Genomic DNA, 7722 nt, shown 5'->3' with positions numbered 1-7722 from the left:
CTTGGGAGAGTACTAGGAGGGATTTCAGTGATCCTTTTACTCAGCTGGCCCACTTGTACCTCCAAATTTCTAATGGAGGATCTTGTTTCATTCATGAAACTTATAGTGGCCTTAGATAGATCAGAGACTAAGTTTGCTAAATTAGAGGTATTTTGTTCAGAGTTCTCTGTCTGTTGCTGAGTGGATGATGGAAAAGATTTACTATTGTTAAACCTATTTCTTCCACCATTATTAAAGCCTTGTTGAGGCTTTTGTTAATCCTTCCATGAGAGATTTGGGTGATTTCTCCATGAGGGATTATAGGTGTTTCCATATGGTTCACCCATGTAATTCACCTCTGCTATTGCAGGATTCTCAGGATCATAAGCTTCTTCTTCAGAAGATGCCTCTTGAGTCCTGTTGGATGCAGCTTGCAATCCATTCAGACTCTGAGAAATCATATTGACTTGCTGAGTTAATATTTTATTCTGAGCCAATATGGCATTCAGAGTATCAATTTCAAGAACTCCCTTCTTCATAGGCGTCCCATTACTCACAAGATTCCTCTCAGAAGTGTACATGAACTGGTTATTAGCAACCATGTCAATGAGTTCTTGAGCTTCTGCAGGCGTTTTCTTTAAGTGAATGGATCTACCTGCAGAAGTATCCAATGACATTTTAGCCAATTCGGATAGACCATCATAGAATATATCCAGGATGGTCCATTCTGAAAGCATGTCAGAAGGACACTTTTTGGTCAGTTCTTTGTATCTCTCCCAAGTTTCATAGAGGGATTCACCTTCTTTCTGTCTGAAGGTCTGAACATCCACTCTAAGCTTACTCAGCTTTTGAGGAGGAAAGAACTTGGCTAAGAAAGCCTTGACCAGCTTATCCCAAGAGTTCAAGCTATCCTTAGGTTGAGAGTCTAACCATATTCTAGCTCTGTCTCTCACAGCAAAAGGGAAAAGCATGAGCCTGTAGACTTCATGATCTACTCCATTAGTCTTAACAGTATCACATATCTGCAAGAATTCAGTTAAGAACTGAAAAGGATCTTCAGATGGAAGTCCATGAAACTTGCAGTTCTGCTGCATCAGAGAAACTAATTGAGGTTTCAGCTCAAAATTGTTTGCTCCAATGGCAGGAATGGAGATGCTTCTTCCATATAAATTGGAATTAGGTGCAGTAAAGTCACCAAGCATCCTCCTTGCATTATTATTATTTTTGGCTGCCATCTCCTCTTCTTGTTCGAAAATTTCTGAAAGGTGCTTGCTGGATTGTTGTAATTTAGCTTCTCTTAGTTTCCTCTTCAGAGTCCTTTTCAGGTTCTGGATCTGCTTCAACAAGAATGTTCTTGTCCTTGTTCCTGCTCATATGAAAAAGAGAGAACAGAAAAATAATAATAGGGATCCTTTTTACCACAGTATAGAGGTTCTGGTGCACGAATTATGAATCACACTTTTCACAACTCGTACCACTAACCAGCAAGTGCACTGGGTCGTCCAAGTAATACCTTACGTGAGTAAGGGTCGAATCCCACGGAGATTGTTGGTTTGAAGCAATCTATGGTTACCTTGGAAATCTTAGTCAGGAAGTCAATTATGTTTATCAGTTGAATTGCGAATAACCAAGAGAGCATAAATTAAAGGTTACTTGTTATGCAGTAATGGAGAATATGTTGGAGTTTTGGAGATGCTTTGTCTTCTGAATCTCTGCTTTCCTCTGTCTTCTTGTTCACACATGCACGTCCTCCTATGGCAAGCTGTATGTAGGGGATCACCGTCGTCAATGGCTACATCCCATCCTCTCAGTGAAGAATATGCTCACATGCTCTGTCACAGCACGGCTAATCATCTGTCGGTTCTCGATCATACTGGAATAGGATTCTTCATCCTTTTGCGCCTGTCACTAACGCCCAGCACTCGCGAGTTTGAAGCTCGTCACAGTCATTCGATCCCTGAATCCTACTCGGAATACCACAGACAAGGTTTAGACTTTCCGGATTCTCATGAATGCCGCCATCAGTTCTAGCTTATACCACGGAGATTCTGATTAAGGAATCTAAGAGATACTCATTCAATCGGATATAGAACGGAGGTGGTTGTCAGGCACACGTTCATGGTTTGAGGAAGGTGATGAATGTCACGGATCATCACCTTCATCACAGTTAAGAGCGAATGAACATCTTAGATAGGAACAAGCGTGTTTGAATGGAAAACAGAAATACTTGCATTAATTCATCGAGACACAGCAGAGCTCCTCACCCCCAACAATGGGGTTTAGAGACTCATGCCGTCAGAGAATACAAAGTTCAGATCTAAAATGTCATGAGATGAAAAATAAGTCTCTAAAAGTTGTTAAATACTAAACTAGTAGCCTAGGGTTACAAAATATGAGTAAACTATGATGGATGATGCAGAGATCCACTTCTGGGGCCCACTTGGTGTGTGCTGGGTTGAGACTTAAGCAATTCACGTGCAGAGGCCATTTGTGGAGTTGAACGCCAGTTTTTATGCCAGTTTGGGCGTTCAACTCCAGCTTTTGATCCTTTTCTGGCGCTGGACGCCAGAATTGGGCAGAGAACTGGCGTTGAACGCCAGTTTACGTTATCTATCCTTGTGCAAATTATGGACTATTATATATTGTTAGAAAGCCCTGGATGTCTACTTTCCAACGCAATTGAAAGCATGCCATTTCGAGTTCTGTAGCTCCAGAAAATCCACTTTGAGTGCAGGGAGGTCAGAATCCAACAGCATCAGCAGTCCTTTTTCAGCCTGAATCAGATTTTTGCTCAGCTCCTTCAATTTCAGCCAGAAAGATACCTGAAATTACAGAAAAACACACAACTCATAGTAAAGTCCAGAAATATGAATTTTTCCTAAAAACTAATGAAAATAGACTAAAAACTAACTAAAACATACTCAAAACTATATGAAATTATCCCCAAAAAGCGTATAAAATATCCGCTCATCACAACACCAAACTTAGACTGTTGCTTGTCTTCAAGCAACTAGACAAATAAAATAGAAGACTAATAGGTTGAGAAGTAATAATATCTCAGAGTTTTTGAGTGAAGCTCAGATTCTAATTAGACGAGCGGGACTAGTAGCTTTTTGCTTCTGAACAGTTTTGGCATCTCACTTTATCCATTGAAGCTCAGAGTGATTGGCATCTATAGGAACTTAGAATTCAGATAGTGTTATTGATTCTCCTATTTCAGTGTGATGATTCTTGAACACAGCTATTTTATGAGTCTTGGCCGTGGCCCTAAGCACTTTGTTTTCCAGTATTACCACCGGATACATAAATGCCACAGACACATAACTGGGTGAACCTTTTCAGATTGTGACTTAGCTTTGCTAAAGTCCCCAGCTAGAGGTGTCCAGAGTTCTTAAGCACACTCTTCCTTTTGCTTGGACCTTGACTTTAACCGCTCAGTCTCAAGTTTTCACTTGACACCTTCACGCCACAAGCACATGGTTAGGGACAGCTTGGTTTAGCCGCTTAGGCCAGGATTTTATTCCTTCTTGGCCCTCCTATCCACTGATGCTCAAAGCCTTGGGATCCTTTTTATTTGCCCTTGCCTTTTGGTTTTAAGGGTTATTGGCTTTTTGCTCTTGCCTCTTGGTTTTAAGAGCTTTTGACTTTTTCTGCTTGCTTTTTCTTTTTCTTTCTAATATATATATATATATTTTTTTTCTGCAAGCTTTGTTCTTTGCTGCTTTTTCTTGCTTCAAGAATCATTTTTATGATTTTTCAGATTATCAATAACATGTCTCATGCTCATCATTCTTTCAAGAGCCAACATATTTAACAATCTTAAACAACAAATTCAAAAGACATATGCACTGTTCAAGTATTCATTCAGAAGACAGAAAGCATTGCCACCACATTTAACTAATTAGAATTTCTCTTATTAAAACTCGAAATTTTATTGCCTCTTATTCAAAAGATCTACTACTTTATTCATGTTTGCTGATGATGAGAAAAATAAACTATAGCTTAATTGGAGATAAAATCAAAATAAATACTAATTACTACTATATGACTCCTAAGGTAAACTTTTATAAGGACACTGTCACAGAGTTAAGGCAGAAATTGGAAATTAACAACCTTTATTCTGGGGGAACGGGGGTTCCTCTGATCCTTGGGGTGCTCGGTCCTACAAGAGAAGACTTTTGGCGCTTCAATTCCCTTAAGTCACGCCCTTGCTCCTCTTGTTCTTTAAACATATAGGTCAGCATTTGACTGTGTTCCTTCTGTTCTTTTATTATTTGCTCCATAGCTTCCCGTATCTTGGTAACAGACGTCTCAAGATACTCCCAGTATTCAGATTGAGGGATCTCTGGGAGGAATTCCTGTGCTCTCTTCTTGATGGGATCATCCTGTGCTTGTTGTTTTTCCATTGATGCCTTGGTGATTGGCTTCTCAATTGAGATATACTCAGTTATTCCCATCCTCACTCCAGCGTCCTTGCAGAGCAGAGAAACCACGCTTGGATAAGCCAACCTGGCCTCTTTAGAATTTTTGTTAGCAATTTTGTAGAGTTCAGCTGAAATCAGCTGATGAACCTCCACTTCCTTTCCCATCATGATGCAATGGATCATCACTGCTCTTTTAACTGTGACTTCAGAACGGTTGCTAGTGGACAACAGAGAACGCCCAATGAAGTCCAGCCATCCTCTGGCGACTGGTTTGAGATCCTCTCTCTTGAGTTGATTTGGGACACCCTTTGTGTTGGTGGTCCACCTGGCTCCAGGGATACATATGTCCTCTAGAATCTTATCCAGGTCAATGTCTGCTCTCATCATCCTCCTGTTGAAGGAGTCTGGATCATCCTTTAGGTGGGGTAGCTTTAAGATCTCTCTGATCTTGTCAGGGGTGGTATGAACAATCTTTTCTCTGACCATGGTTCGAAATTCATAGAAGGCAGTTCCAGATAGTTTTTGCTTGTCAGTCTGCCACATGTTAGCATAGAACTCCTGGACCATGTTTCTTCCCACTTTCGTTTCAGGATTAGCTAGGACTTCCCAGTTCCTGATTCGAATTTGCTCCTGGATCTCCGGATATTCATCTTCTTTCAGATCGAATCTAACTTCCGGGATCACTGATCTCAGACCCATTACTTTAAGATAATGGTCTGAATGTTCTTTAGATAAGAACTTCCCTTGATTCCAAAGTGGTTTTGGAACGCTCTCTTTCTTGCCTCTTGGAGTGGGTTGTTTTCCTTTAGGAGCCATGATCTTAGTGATCTCGGATAAACACACCAAACTTAGAGGTTTGCTTGTCCTCAAGCAAAAGAAAAGAAAGGAGAGGGGTAGAGGGAGAGCTAGGTGCAATTGTTGATGGAGGAGGAGGGAGGCCGAACCCAAATTTAAAGGGATGGGGGGGTGGGTTTTCGAAAAATTTGGAAAGATAAGATAAAAAGATTGAGTTGAAAAAGATAAGATAGAAGATATAGTTTAATTTTGAAAAGATATGATAGATTTTTGAAAAAGATAAATCTGAATTTTGAAAAAGATAATATGGAGATTTGAAAAAGATATGGATTAGTTAAAAAGATTTTAGAGTGAAAAAGATAGATTTGTTTTCAGAAAAGATTTGAAAAGAGTTGGATTGAATTTGGAAAGAGGGATTTTTAGAAATTAAGGATTTTAGAAATCAGGGTTCTTAACATGTTCATGTAAAAATCATGCATTGAAACATAAAATTTGAAATTAAAATGGAAATACGTGTGGAAAAATGAATTTGGCTCCTCCCTGCCTTTCTGGCGTTTGAACGCCCAAACACTGCCTGTTTTGGGCGTTCAGCGCCCAACTGCTGCTCTCCTGGGCGTTCAACGCCCAGCTGCTGCCATTACTGGCGTTCAACGCCCAGTGGGTGCCCCTTTCTGGTGTTGAACGCCCAGATTGCTACCATTACTGGCGTTCAACGCCCAGTGGATGCCCATTTTGGGCGTTGAACGCCCAAAATATACTTTTACTGGCGTTTTCTTGCCAGTGAGCTCTTTTTCTCTATTTTGTGTGCCGAGATCTTCTGTAAATGATTATTTACCTTGTTGTCAATGAACTCCATATAAACAAATAAAAATAAAAATAGAAATAGGGCAAAATGCTTAGAGGATTGTTGCCCCATGGCTGGGTTGCCTCCCAGCAAGCGCTTCTTTATTGTCTTTAGCTGGACCTTGCTGAGCTTTTAATCTAGCTTCAGCCTTGAGCATTCTTGCTCAATGTTGCCTTCAAGATAATGCTTGATTCTCTGTCCATTGACAATGAACTTCTTATCAGAATCAATATCCTGAAGCTCCACATAACCATATGGTGATACACTTGTAATCACGTATGGTCCCCTCCACCGGGATTTTAGTTTCCCGGGGAATAGCCTGAGTCTAGAGTTAAACAACAGGACCTTCTGTCCTGGTTCAAAGATTCTAGATGACAGCTTTCTGTCATGCCATTTTTTTGATTTTTCTTTATAAAGCTTGGCATTCTCGAAAGCTGTGAATCTGAATTCCTCTAGCTCATTTAGCTGAAGCAATCATTTTTCTCTTGCTAATTTGGCATCAAAGTTTAGGAATCTGGTTGCCCAGTAGGCCTTATGTTCCAGTTCCACGGGCAGGTGACATGCCTTACCATACACGAGTTGGTATGGAGATGTCCCTATGGGGGTCTTGAATGCTGTCCTCTAAGCCCACAGAGCATCATCCAAGCTCTGTACCCAATCCTTTCTACGGGTATTTACTGTCCGTTCCAGGATTCTCTTTAATTATCTGTTAGAGACTTCAGCTTGCCCATTGGTTTGTGGATGATATGGAGTGGCCACCTTGTGGCGAATTCCATACCGAACCATGGCAGAGTAAAGCTGTTTTTTGCAGAAGTGAGTGCCCCAATCACTGATTAGTACTCTAGGGACACCAAACCTGCTAAAGATATATTTCTGGAGGAACTTCAGCACTGTTTTAGTATCATTGGTGGGTGTGGAAATAGCCTCAACCCATTTTGATACATAGTCAATTGCCACCAGAATATAAGTGTTTGAGTATGATGGTGGGAAAGGTCCTATGAAGTCAATTCCCCATATGTCAAACAACTCAATTTCCAAGATTCCTTGTTGAGGCATGGCGTAACCATGAGGCAGATTACCAGCTCTTTAGCAACTATCACAATTACGTACAAACTCTCGGGAATCTTTATATAGTGTGGGCCAATAGAAGCCACATTGGAGGACCTTGGTGGCTGTTCGCTCACCTCCGAAATGGCCTCCGTATTGAGATCCATGGCAATGCCACAGGATCCTCTGTGCTTCTTCTCTAGGCACGCACCTACGGATTATTCCGTCTGCACATCTCTTAAAGAGATAAGGTTCATCCCACAAGTAATACTTTGCATCAGTAATTAATTTCTTCTTTTGTATCCTGTTGTACTCCTTGGGTATGAACCTTGCAGCTTTATAGTTTGCAATATCGGCAAATCATGGTGCTTCCTGAATGGCAAATAGATGCTCATCAGGAAACGTCTCAGAGATCTCAAGAAAGGGGAGGGACGTCCCTTCCGCTGGCTCTATCCGGGACAGATGATCAGCCACTTGGTTCTCTGTCCCTTTTCTGTCTCTTATTTCTATATCAAACTCTTGCAGAAGCAATACCCATCTGATGAGCCTGGGTTTTGAATCCTGCTTTGTGAGTAGATATTTAAGAGCGGCATGGTCAGTGTACACAATCACTTTTGATCCAACTAAGTATGA

General features: G+C 40.9%; 1 non-coding gene across 1 annotated transcript; it reads left to right on the top strand.

Moving 5' to 3' along the window:
• Positions 1 to 710: 710 nt before the first annotated feature.
• On the top strand, positions 711 to 818 carry LOC148547505 (small nucleolar RNA R71). Its single transcript, XR_015897645.1, has one exon. It is a non-coding gene; the product is annotated as a small nucleolar RNA R71 (small nucleolar RNA).
• The last annotated feature ends 6904 nt before the right edge of the window (positions 819 to 7722 follow it).

Source organism: Arachis ipaensis, chromosome B8, assembly GCF_059453495.1.
Source record: "Arachis ipaensis isolate K30076 ecotype BB chromosome B8, ASM5945349v1, whole genome shotgun sequence".
Lineage (NCBI taxonomy): Eukaryota > Viridiplantae > Streptophyta > Magnoliopsida > Fabales > Fabaceae > Arachis > Arachis ipaensis.
Note: the sequence above shows the minus strand (reverse complement) of the source record. Positions and strands in the feature narration are given on the sequence as shown.